Consider the following 13,514-nt stretch of genomic DNA (forward strand, 5'->3'; position numbering starts at 1 on the left):
AGAAACAATGCAGGTATATTAGGATAAAACCACTTTTTTTTTTTTTTTTTTTTACAAAGAAGGAAAATGTTTCTCTACTTTAAAATGAGGCCAAATTTCCACAATCAAATGATTTTGATTTTCTTGTGTGCATATGAAAACCTCTTTTCCCTATTAAAAAAAAAAAAGGCCACTTACCCAGTTATCTACCTTTAATAAGTAATTTAAAATATTTATTTAAATTATAGAACTCATATCAGAACAACATGGTAAAAACACAACTTTTAACAAAATATACAAAATCTTTCAGGAAAAATGCTTTTTTTCTTGCATTATAAATCGTTAGTATTAAAGTTAACTTCAAGTCACTTCTATAAAGAGCAATATAGTAAATTAGTAAAAAGCTCATGTTCTTGGTTTCCTTCACTTTTCCATCTAAAATTACCCATAGTAGTACTTTCATTTTCTTTTTAAGTTTTTTTTTTTTTTTTTCCTTTTTGGAGGGGGGAAGACTGGGCAATTGGGGTTAAGTGACTTGTCCAAGGTCACATCGCTAGTGTTACCTGTCTGAGAGGCTGAATTTGAACTCAGGTCCTCCCGATTCCAGGGCTAGTACTCTATTCATTGCACCACCTAGCTGCCCCAAACTTTCATTTTCTATCACAGATTTTCTAGGTACCCATCTAAACTTTTTTCTTTAAAAGATTTTTCTCTTCATACCTCTCAAGTCTTGCTTTTTTCCTATCCAATTCAAAATCACATAATTTTAGAGACAGAAGGGACCACAGATCTGGAGCTGGCAGGCCCTCACAAGCTCAGTTCCATCTACTCATTTTCCAGATGAAAAAACAGGCACAGGGCAATTAAGGTTACATAGCAGTGTTCTTTGGAGGTAGAATTTGAATCCAGGACCCCTGACTCCAAACTTCTTTCCCACCATGCCACAATGCATTCCTAATTAATCCACTACCCTCATTTTACAGGTAAGAAAACAGACTGAAAAGTTTAATGACTTGTTCAAAATTTTATGAGCAGCAACTAGAATCCAGGTCTCCTACATTAAAATGTTTTTTTTTTTCTACATTCCTCTTTTCTTAATATAAAAATGTCATCCCCTTGAAGAACAATGGCATCAGAATTAGAAATCATAGATCATAGATCTAGAGCTGGAATATACTTCAAAAATGTCACCTAGTCTAACCCCTTATGATACGTATATATGAGGGAACTAAGGCCCAGGGAGGTAGACTTGCCCAAGGTCACACACGTAATCTTAGGTTTTGACTCCAAGCTCTATAATTTATCAAGTATATGAATTCTAGAATGTAATTTCACCTCTTTCCACCTATTTCCTAATCTGTGAAGGCAGAATCTGGAGGAGCCTCCAAATTGAACTTTGGGAAAAAGTTTCCTCATATGGCATTTAAATTCAATTGAAGATTTATAATTGTTGTTTGCATTATCACACACCTAGAGCTTTAAAAAAGAAAAGAAAATCTAAGAATATTCCTTGATAAAAAAAGAGAGCAGATGTTCTCTGTGATACCTTTCCTGATTCTCCCCAGCTGCCAATCCTCTCCCTTCCCAAAACTACCTTGTATTTACTTCAAATGTTTTACATAAGCTTAAATATCCTTGAGGATATGGATTATATAATTTTTTATCTCTACATTCCCATTACCTGGCATATAGTAAGGTCTAAAGAGATGCTTAGTTGATTATATTTAGCATATCAAAATGTTATTTGTTGAGTCTTCCAATTGGATGTCAATCTCCAGTTAAACATAAAAGGGTACATAATCTACTTAAATTGTTAACTGGAATATTTGTACCATTTCTTTACCCCAATGCCACAATTCTGTTTTCCAATCTATATGCTAAAATAATTTTAAAAAACCATACAATGGGAAAACACTTTGTGTCATGGCCTCAAGATGGTAGCTTACCGCCACAAGAGAAACTCTAGATACATAAAGACAGTAATGTCCATCTTTAAGAGTAGCCTTGACCTAACTTCAGACTGTTGTTTGCTTTTTTTTTTAAAAGAAAGAAAGAAAAGGGGTGCCAACAAAACTTGGAAGGAGGAAGCAGCGCGTGGGACCATGAATATCCTCCCTAAGAAGAGCTGGCACGTTCGAAATAAGAACAATGTAGCCTGTGTACAGCGGGATGAAGCCCAGGCTCAGGGAGAGCAGAGGGAGCGGGAGTGGCGGGTGCTCCTGGCCCAACAGGAAGCCCGAACTGACCTTCTCCGGAAAAGAGCCTGCCCCCGGACACCCCTTCCTGCCACGGTGACAGAGGCACCCGAGGCGGGCCCTCACCCCGTAGACCTGTTTCGGGAGCTGGTGAAGGAAGGGAAGGAGGCGACCTGCTGCAGCAAGGAGTACGAGGAAGAAAAGAGGCAGGCCAAGAAACAACAGGAGAAGGCCCTGGGGGCCCTGACCTACTTGGGCCAGAGTGCAGCTGAGGCATAGAGTCAGCTCCCTCCAGACCCCAGGGGCACACAGTGCGACCCAGCCACCAACGAAAAAGCCAAGAGCTACCTGGACCCACTCAGGGAGCTGAAGAGGCAGCTGGGCAAGGACAAGGGGAACCAAGGGGGCAGCCATCCCAAGGGTCCGGAGAGGCCACGCCTCGAGAGCCCTGGGAGACCCTCGCTGGAGCAGCTGTGGGCAAGAGCGCCTGAGGAGGTAAAGAGCTGAGCAGGCCCTGATGGCCAAGATGCGAGGAGAGCTGCCCCAAGAGGAGACGAGGGCAAGAGGCGTACAACTCTCAGTTCCATCCCCAGCTGGCCCAGCCCCCTTGGCGCTAGGACCGCAGACCTCATGTAAAATGATATATTCACAAATATCTTCAAAAATGAAAATAGGTTTATGAAAAACAAGGCCCTTCCCTAGCTGGGGAGGGGTGGGGGAAGGAGTCCCTGGCCCCAAGTGCTGGGGACAGGGAGGGGAGGGGTCACAGGAGGTCCTGCTCCTCCAGGTAGCAGTATTCAAAGATGAACCCCTCCTTCCGCTGACCCCACTTCTCATAGTCAAAGTAGATGTAGGTGCCCTGGGGAAACAGGGAAAGGTAGGGGAGGGGGTCAGACCACATAGCCCAAAGCCTCACGGCTACCTAGGGCATCCAAGTGCTTGTCTAGTCCGGGCCTCAGTTTCCTCATCTCAACAAAGAAGGGGCTGAACACATGATCTCTAGGGACCCCTCCATCACCTTTTAAGGCAGAGGCCTAAGGCAGAAGCTGCTGTTTCCGGAGGCCAGGGCTTGGCCCCTATGGAGACTGTGCCCACTGAAGGCCACAAGCTTGCCTTCACAACTGCAGAAAATGCTGTTTCAGCCGAGTACATACAGTAAAAACAAAGATGTCACTCTTGTTCCGAATCAAGCTCACATTCTCTCCAAAAGCCTGCAGGGCAAGAGACCAGGTTAAGACCCCTCCCCCCCCAATCTAGTACAATCATCTCACTTTACATGGATGGAGTGCCATGTGCCATGGTGCCCTAAGAAACAATGAGGGGAATGCTTCCTTTGTGACCTGCTGCAGAACCAGGAGAATGACCCTTTCTAATAAGACTTACAAACTCAATGGCAGAATGACTACCTACCTACCTACCAAACTGAAGAAGTGGGGGACCCAGGGTGCAGATTGAGGGGTGTAGGTTTTAGACATGGCCAATTCAAAACTTCTGTCTGCTGGACAATGCCTAAAAAAAGGAGAGAAATCTTTTGCACAAAAGATTAATGAGCTTGGGATCCAAATTGGACAAAAATCAGCTCTCCTAACTTACATAAACTGATGTTAAGTGAGATGAGCAGAAGCAGGAGAAATTTTGTACACAATTACAAACCTTTGGTAGACTGGGCTCCTCTCAGCAATGTAAGGTTAAAAGACAACTCCAAAAGGCTCATGATGGAAAGAGATATCCACATCCAGAGAAAGAACTAGAGTCTGAATATAGATTGAAGCAAACTACCTGCTCTCTTTCTTTTTATTGTTTTTTTCCTCTTTCCCACTGTTCATTCCATTGGTTATAATCCTTCTTTACAATCCGATTAATGTTTAATGTGAAGGTATTTGTAGATCCTATATTTGACTGCATGCCAACTTGGGGGGGGAGGGGAAGAAGAGAGGAATGGGGAGAAAATTTGAAACTCAAGGGATTGTGGAACTGAGTGTTGTAAACTAATAGTAAATAAATAAATTAATAATAATTTAAAAAAAAAAGAAAGAAAGAAAAGAAAAGGCTGAGTCACAGAGGAAGGTATATTTACTATCACCCTACTCTAATGACTTGTGCTGGATCTGGAGACCAGACTTCTAGAATTCTCAACTGTCAGTGAATTCGGAAATGCAACCCCAAACTCCAAGGCTCTGGCAACAAAATAAGACCAAGCAACAAGTTACAATGAAAACTTCCAAGAAGAGCTGAGGATTATCCCCATTGTGTGGCTTCTTGTCATATCGCTGACCAGAGGGACAGGACCATCTGGACTGAAGGGCCAGAAGTTTCTCTAGAAAGTTGAGATGCATGGGAGAAGTAATATGAGACAGAAGAGATAAAAAAGAAAAGCAGCAAGAATAGAATGACGGAGATTAGAACTGGGAGCAGCTGGAGTAGAGTACTAGGAATAATAGACACTGATATTAACATGGAAGCAAAAAAAAAGTCAGAGGAGACAGATATCATAGATATAGATATATCATCTGGGGTGGGGAGAAGCAACATCTAGTACTGCTTCAAAATTTTAAAAAATTATTATTGATGTCTTTTCATATGAACTTCATTTCTGAAAATATTCCTCTCACCTCTTATATTCAGCAAGCCATCTCTTGTAACAAAGCAAAACAAATATTAGTTTGACAATATTTTGCACCCATAATCCTATGGCCTCAGCCCCCCTCTCAAAAAGGATCCTCTTGTCTGGGCCAAACTTAGTCATTATAATTACACAGGGTTCAGTTTTCCAGCATTCAACTCAGAAGCCTTTGAAGATACAGCTCTAACCTGTGTTGAGAGAAGGAAGGATGGAGGGAGGGAGAGACAAGACAGACAGCAACACACAGAGACTTGAGTGAGAAGACCTGCTCTCTGTCACTAACCTGCTTTGGGGAAGCTACTTGACCTCTCCAATTCTTTTTATTTTTTTTGACCTCTCCAATTCTTAATCTTTTCACCTGTAAAGTGAAAACGTGTACTACTTGATCCTTTAGGTTTAATACAATTCTTTTTTTTTTTTGCCTTTTGGAGGGCAATTGGGGTTAAGTAACTTGCCCAAGGTTACACGGCTAGTATTTTTGTGTGGGTGTTAAGTGTCTGAGGCTGGAACCAAACTCAGGTCCTCCTGACTCTGGGGCCGACCTCTACTCACTGCGCTACCTAGCCGCCCCTGGTTTAATACAATTCTGAAGTTTAGGAGGTATTAAGTGTACAAAGGGATGGGAAGATCAATTTACTATTTTCCTGAATACAACCAACCGAACAAACCTATATAATATTATTTGGCTAAATTTCTTCTAGTGAAAAGCACAAAGCAGAATTTTAAGAAAATTTTTCTAACATCGAAAGAGAAGATAATAATCTGCACACGACTTAAAAAGCAATAGCTCTAGAAAACACTGCTATCTGTACCACAGGGAGCAGAAGAGCAGTGTGGCTCTTCCCCAATACCTGCTAGAGCGCTACTACCAGATTAAAAAAAAAGCATCAGCACTTCCACTGACCAATAAGTGCAATATTGCTTCATAAATCCATCAAAGTACCTACCATGTGCCAGACACTGCAGAAGACCCTAACACAGAGCAGGATGGTACAAAAAAAGGAGTTCTGGATATGGAATCATCTGTGTGTCCTTAGGCAAATCTCTCAAACTCGATGGGCACCTCAGGTGAAAAATAAGGAGGGGTGAGCTGATAGATGTTCAGGCCTCTTCAGCTCTAAATCTATGATCCCATGATATATGACCCTTTCATACAAAGACACAAATACTTTTTCCTTAAGGTATTTATTTACATTCTATAGAGGGGAACACTACCACATAAGATATGTAAAATAAGAACAACACAAATGAATACAGTGTAAAATTTTTTAGGGAGGAGAAAGAGGTACTTGCAACTGCTGGCATCAGAAAGGACTTCAGGTAGAAGGAAGCATTTGAGCTGAATTTTGAAAGAAATGAAGTATTGTAAAAGGCAGAAACAAGGGATGGTGGTAGTGGCAGGCAGCATTGCAGATGGAGACCACGGCCAGTTGATTATTGTCTTCCTAAGGCTGAATCCTTCTTGCATCTCTGGTCTAATCTAACTTGGTTATGATTAATTCTTGGATAAATTGCTTTAGTTTGTTTGGTAAGATTTTGGTCTATAGACCAAGATCATGTCTGAGTAGGAATCTAAAATTTTTAAATAAAATCTTATCAAACAGATGTTCACAGTATGTCCTCATACTATGGGACTTCAACCTTCACACTGATTCTCCTCCAAACATCCTAAGCACTCAGTTCAACCTGTTCACTTCGCATAACTCCTCTGTCCCACTGCAGCCACAACAAAGATGGTCAGACCCTCAAATATACCTCTTTCTTGTTCAAGAATTCCCAAATCCTACTCTTTACCTTTATCATGACCTCCAATTTTTAAACCAATTCTCTTCTCTCCCTTGCACTAGCCATTCTCTTCTCTTCCCCATCTTGAACACCTGGTAAACCAATTCAACTCTATATTATCCTCTTCTCTTGAATCCTAACCCGCTTAGCACATTTACAATTATGCCCAGTAAAGCCTCATTGGGTCACTTCCACCATCTGCTGCCTATGCTCCTATACAGATAGCGCTGGATGAAGATGGAAACCACACAACCAGTTTGACCGGTTTTTTGCCCAGCCCCCCCTGGGCCCTCCCCGTGCCAGGTAACCCTCCTGCGCTCCCGGATCAACTCACTCTCTTACTCTTCAGTGGTTCTTCTAAACCTTTTCATTCCTTCTCAAACTCCCGGTGGTGTCCTCGCCTCACCCCAGCCACTTTTTCAGCTGAATAACTTTGTCTATTTTACTGAAAATGTTGAGGCTATTTGCTGAGAAGCTCCCTTTCATCCTATCACTTAGCTATCTTGTGCCAATGTCTTCCTTCATCTGTCACATACAGTGAGGTGGCCTTATTCCTTATCAAGGAATATCGTCATCTTCTCTACTTGCTTAACTCATTCCAATCCCTCCTGTCTCCTCCAACAGACTGCCTCATCTGTCATCCCCCTTCTATCACTTTTTATTTTCAATCTCTCCCTATCTACTGGCTCATCTCCTATTGTTATCAAACATGCTCATGTCTCTTCCACCCCCAAAAACCCATTCCTTCATCTTTCTATCCCTGCTAACTCTAATCCTGTATTTCTTCTGCCTTTTGTAGCTGAATTCCTTGAGGCCTTCTACAACAGGCACCTCTAGTTCCTCTCACTCTTTTTCTTTTTGGAGGGCAGTTGGGGTTAAGTGACTTGCCCAAGGTCACACGGCTAGTTTAAGTGTCTGAGGCCGAACTTGAACCCAGGTCCTCCTGACTCCAGGGCCAGTGCTCTATTCACTGCACCACCTAGCCTCCCCCTGCCTCTCACTCTTTTTTAACCTTTTACAATCAGGCTTGACCTTATCATTCCACCCAAAATGCTTTTCCCAAAGCCATCAATGGTCTCTTAGTTGCCAAATCCAATGGACTTTTCTTAATCCTCATTCTCCTCTTCCCTCTCTGCAGCCTTTGACACTGTTGACATTATCTTCTCTCTAGGTTTTTGGGACATCACTCTCTCCTGGTTCTCTTCTTCTCTAACTAACAATCTCCTTTGCTGCATCCTCATTCGGATCACATCCTCTAACCACAGGTGTCCTAGAGGGTTCTGTAGGTTCCCTCTTCTAGTTTCCCTTTATGTCATTTGATGATTATAAGTTCTATGGATTTAATTACCATCTCTATGCTGACAATTTTAAAAATTACTCTATCCTGCTTTAACCTCTCTGTGGACCTTTGATCTCAAATATCCACCTGTCTTCAGACACCCTGGACTGGATGTCCATTAGGTATATTTAACTAAACATGTCCAAAACAGAATTTCTTTTCCCCTAAAACCTCCCATCCTCCTTCCCTCTTATTGTATAGGACACCACTATCTTCTCGGTTATCCATGTCTGCAACCCTAGGTGTCACCTTCAATTCCTCACCATCTCTCACCTCACCCCCTTCTTCACCTATTCAATCTTTTTTTTTCTTGAACTGTTGCAATATCTCATGAGCACACTCCCCTTCTCTCTCCACACTACCACCACTCTGGTGTAGGCCCTTATCACCTCATGCCTGGACTATTGCAACAGCTTGCTAATGGGTTTGCCTGCCTCAAGACTTTCCTCACTCCAATTCTTCTTTCACCCAGCAGCCAAAGTGATTTTCCTAAAGTACAGACCTGACCATGTCACTCTCCATTAAATAAGTTCTAATTGTTGCGGTAGGGGCTCTTCCCACCCCAAAACGTTGGGGTTTCATGATGTGTTGTGGTGGAACTATCTCAAAGAACTCTGAGCCAGACCACCTCTAATCCAAGTACAGGCATTTATTGAGATTGACGCGTCTCATGAAATCGACTAAGTTCCAAGAGGAACCAGCAACTTCAGAGAAAGCAAGATGGATTTTTATAGGGTAAAGATGTTGATCACACAATCAAAATTTACATAGAATATAGGAATAGGATTCATATTAACAAGGCAGGAGGAGTTTGTCAAGGGATTAGGTAACGGAGGAGGAGTTCCATCTATGGTTCAGTGGTTAAACATTCTGGTCGTGCTGCCCTCCAATTGGATAGCTATTGTGGTCCTGTCTGGTTAAAACTGATAGTTAGGTATTGTGGTCCTGTCTTAGGTTAGATGGATGATTTGATTGTGACTGAATACAAAAACACACCTGTTTCTGTGGGAATGGGTCTGAGAGAAATGACCAGGTAGAGGTAGTAGCTGGGTTCCCATCACATGAACACACATGCTGTTTCTGTGGGAACTAAGAGCTCAGGTACACACCTGTTGTTCTAGTGAGCAGTGAGGCATATATGAAGAAGTTAGGATATTGGGGGCTGGGGGGAGGTGGTTAGGTAGGTAGGTACAGTGGGGTCTATAATGAAGTTAGAACATTTGGGTTAGAGACAGCTTTATTAGGATTCCATCACAATGGCTCCCTATTCCTTTAGGATCAAATTTAAAAAATACTGTTTGGCATTCAAAGTCCTTCACAACCTACCCTCCTACCTTTCCAGTTTTCTTACATCTTATTCACTGTCATATACTCTTTGAACCAATGACATTGGCCTCCTGGCTGTTCCATGAACAAGAAACCCCCTTTTTAACTCCAGGCATTTTCTCTGGTTGTCTCTCATGCCTAGAATGCTTTCCTTCCTCATCTTGCCTACTGGCTTCCATTTTCTACAAGAAGCCTTTCTGAATCCCTTCTTAATTTTATTGCTTTCCATCTCTTAATTATTTTCTATTTATCAGGAATACCTGAATTCAAATCCTACTTCAGGTATTTACCTTCTACATGACTCTGGACAAGTCACAGCCAAGTCTTGGTCTTAATTTCTTCAAGTATAAAATGGGTATAACAATAAAACCTGTTCCACAATGGAGGTTGCGAGGCTCAAATGAGATAATATATGTAAAGCACTTTGAAAATGCTACCTATCATTAGTTATTCTAATGATACTATCTGGCTTCATAGCCTGAAATGTCACTATCTCTGAAGAATCAAGATTGTGTATGACTCAGGGCAACAGACATATGGTAGGTGTAATTACACTGCAACTTATCAATGACAACTTATAGTCAAGAATGTATTACCCATGAGGTGTATGATCGGCAAATTAGGTAGACTGGTCATGCAGTAGGAATGAAAGATAACAGATGTACAACTTGTGTGCTGCACTAGAACATATGTAATGTTTAAAAAAATTTAGGTGAAGGACCTACTCTCTATGTTAGTATGTTAGAATTTTTCCAAGGATACAGATAAAAAGCGCACGTGATGAAAATATGTAGATGGACTGACATCAATAACTTTGTGAGGAGGTTCTAACATTGTTATCACCAACTCAGTAAAAATCCTAAATAAGAGCAGCTTAGAAAAGTGGCACAATGTACTAGACAGAGGTCTGGCTTTATAGTCCAGAAGACCTGGGTTTAAGTCCTACCTCTGACACACAATGCTTTTACTTGTGTGACTCTGGGCAAGTCACTTAACTGCTCAATACCTAAGACACTCATTAAGAATATAAGGTTAATCTGTTTTCGTAGAGGGAGTTCCTCATACTGGTGAGGTTTAATCCAAGGGAAAAAAAACTAGCAGCTTACTATATAGCACTTTCTGATTACAAGGTTCTTTCACATACATTACCAGATTTGATTTTTCCAGCAACCTATTATGTAACAATAACTTTAGCCTGAAAAATGTTTTACTTCGCAAGTTACATTTGCTACTTTATTTGATTCCTACAACAGCTCTTTTGAAGTAATGAGGGCATCTGTTACTCTTCATTTTTCACAACTGAAGCTCCAAGAAGTTACAGAGCTTTAAAGAGCCAGGGTTGGATTTATTTTGATCATACAAAATTGCTAAATACTGAAATCCTATGAGTTTCTCTCTTATTACCTGACTCTGTCAATATTAGGTGACCACTAAACAATAACTCTGCATGCCACTTATTTGAGATTTGGAAAACTGAGCAAGCAATCACGTCTGAATGAAAAACTGAGAAATGTTAACAAACCCTGTCTGGGCTTCAGTATGGGAGAGCCAGGAATGTACAGATACCTCCTGGTGAATGGAAGTGATCCTGTTCACACTTTTTTGATTCCTAAGCAACTTCCTGAACAAATTCACTTTATACAATGTGTATCGTTCACCCCCTAATTTAATTTTCATAAAGTATTCTTATTCCTCTGTCTCTAAGTTAACATTCAGATCTTAGAAGAGATTTCTCTGTTCTGTGTACAAAAGAGGACTAGGAAAAATGTACTTATTTATTTTTATTTTTGACTTTTGGAGGGCAATTGGGGTTAAGTAACTTGCCCAAAGTTACATGGCTAGTTTTGTGTGTGTGTGTGTTAATGTCTGAGGCCGGAACCGAACTCAGGTCCTCCCGACTCTGGGGCTGGCACTTTACTCACTGCGTCACCTAGCTGCCCGAAAAATGTACTTTTAAAAGACTAATAGCTGAGATATGCCAATATGTGGAAAATTATCAAAGGACTCAGTGCCTTGCAGATACATATATCAAAAGAATTCACAGAAGTACAAGTTTAGCACAACTGAGCAAATTCAGAAGATATTACTCAGTTCAGAAATACAGACAGCAAGAGCTACCAACATAATTTTAAAATGACACACTTTTATTTGTCACTTTCCCTGAAATTGCATTCTTTATTTGAATGACGCAGACTTCAGTTGTATTCTAACTTTCAGTATAAGAGTTCTAAATTATTTGCCTATGATTATAAAGAAAAGTTACCTGGGGGGGCGGCTAGGTGGCGCAGTGAGTAGAGCGTTGGCCCCGGAGTCAGGAGGACCTGAATTCGGTTCTGGCCTCAGACACATAACAGCCACACACACACACACACACACACACACACACACACACACGCCATGTAACCTTGGGAAAGTTACTTAACCCCAATTGCCCTCCAAAAGGCAAAAAAAAAAAAGTTACCTGGGGGGATGGGAAGAGAAGATAAGAGAAAAAGCAATCTGAAGGCAAATTGTTATACCATCTTGAATAGAAGCTGAGAAGTACATACTCTATCCCTGGACGATGGTAAACCACTGGAGACTTTTGAGCAGATGATAAAAACAATGTTTATTAAGAATAATGTGGTGTGACTGCATAGGAAATTTCTGCAGCATAAGAAATCATTAGGAGACTACGGATATAGTATAGGAAGGAGCTGGTCTAGGAACTGGACTTGTGATTTCATTGGTATGAGGAACTCTCGGATGAGGAAATTAACATAGGAAACTAACATAGGTTGCATAGGTTGGCACCTTTCATTTAACTTAGAATTGGAGAAAGATTAATAATAATAATGATAAGATGACACTTACACAGTGCTTATGTTAGGCACTGCTAAGTGCTGTACAATTATTATCTCTTTTAATCCTCACAGCAATACTGACAAGTAGGGTCTTTTGTTATCCCATTTACCAGATAAGTAAACTGACACAGAGATTAACCCTGGGTCACACAGCTAGTAAGTGTCTGAGGATGAATTTGAACTTGGGTCCTTCTGACTCCAGGTATAGGCACATCCAATGTGCCACTAGCTGCCTCTAACAACTTCCTACAACAGTTGATTTGCTCAAGATAATGCCATTAGTACATGTCAGATGTGGGACTTGAATCCAAGTCTTTTAACTCCAACTGCAGCTCTCTATCCTGGCTCCTTAGGAATCAGGAAAAGGATCTAAACTGGAGTGAAAAGAGAGGCAGACAAAGAAAAGGAGGGAAAGATTTGAAGCAATATGAAGGAGAAATCACTCATATTTAGTGACTAGGAGAACATTGGTTATATGAGAGAAGAAATAGAAGATCATAAGAAAGAATTTTTTCTAGGAAACAGATTAACTCAGTTTTAGACAGTTTGCTATCCAATAACCCTTAAATTACTTTATATTACAGGTTCTTAACTGTTTTTGTCTCGTGGATTCCCTTTGGCAATTTGGTAAAGACTTTTCTTTCTTTTTTAAAAAAAAATTATTTATTTATTTTTAGTTTACAACATTCAGTTCCACAATCCCTTGATTTCCAAATTTTCTCCCCCTTTGTCTCCTCCCCAGCCATGGTGGCATGCAATCCGAGATACAGGCTCTACAAATACCTTCACATTAAACACCAGTCAAGTTGTAAAGAAAAATTATAACCAATAGAGTGAACAACAAGAAGGAACGAAACAAAACACAAAAGAGAGAGCAAGTAGTTTCCTTCAATCTGCATTCAGACTCTGTAGTTCTTTCTCTGGATGTGGATATTCCTTTCCATCTTGAGTCTTTTGGAGTTGTCTTATAACCTTGCATTGCTCAGAGGAGCCCAGTCTATCAGTTAGTTATCACAGATACGATGTGTCTGTAATTGTGTACAAAGTTCTCCTGGTTCTGCTCTCCTCACTCAGCATCAGTTTATATATGTCTCTCCAGGTTGTAATGAAGTCCGTCTGCTCCTCATTTCTTATAGCACAATAGTATTCCATTACATTTATATACTACAACTTGTTCAGTCATTCCAACTGATGGGCATCCCTTTGATTTCCAATTCTTTTTTTTGGAAGGCAATTGAGGTTAAGTGACTTGCCCAAGGTCACACGACTCAGTTTTTGTGTTAAGTGTCTGAAGCCACATTTGAACTCAGGTCCTCCTGACTCCAAGGCCGGTGCTCTATTCACTGCACCACTTAGCTGCCCCTAATTCTTTGCCACCACAAAAAGAGCTGCTATAAATATTTTTGCACATACGGGTCCTTTTC

The 13,514-nt window shown here is 40.9% G+C and overlaps 1 protein-coding gene and 1 pseudogene across 3 annotated transcripts in view; one reads left to right on the top strand and one right to left on the bottom strand.

Annotated features, from left to right (window-relative positions):
* Positions 1-13,514, bottom strand: part of DARS1 (aspartyl-tRNA synthetase 1) — a 93,804-nt gene that overhangs the window by 59,484 nt on the left and 20,806 nt on the right. The window lies entirely within an intron of this gene.
* LOC138146070 (leukocyte receptor cluster member 1 homolog pseudogene) lies at positions 40-3,441 on the top strand (annotated as a pseudogene).

Source organism: Petaurus breviceps, unplaced genomic scaffold (genome assembly GCF_028583685.1).
Source record: "Petaurus breviceps papuanus isolate PSGF00001 unplaced genomic scaffold, PetGlider_PUasm1.0 90752, whole genome shotgun sequence".
Classification (NCBI taxonomy): domain Eukaryota; kingdom Metazoa; phylum Chordata; class Mammalia; order Diprotodontia; family Petauridae; genus Petaurus; species Petaurus breviceps.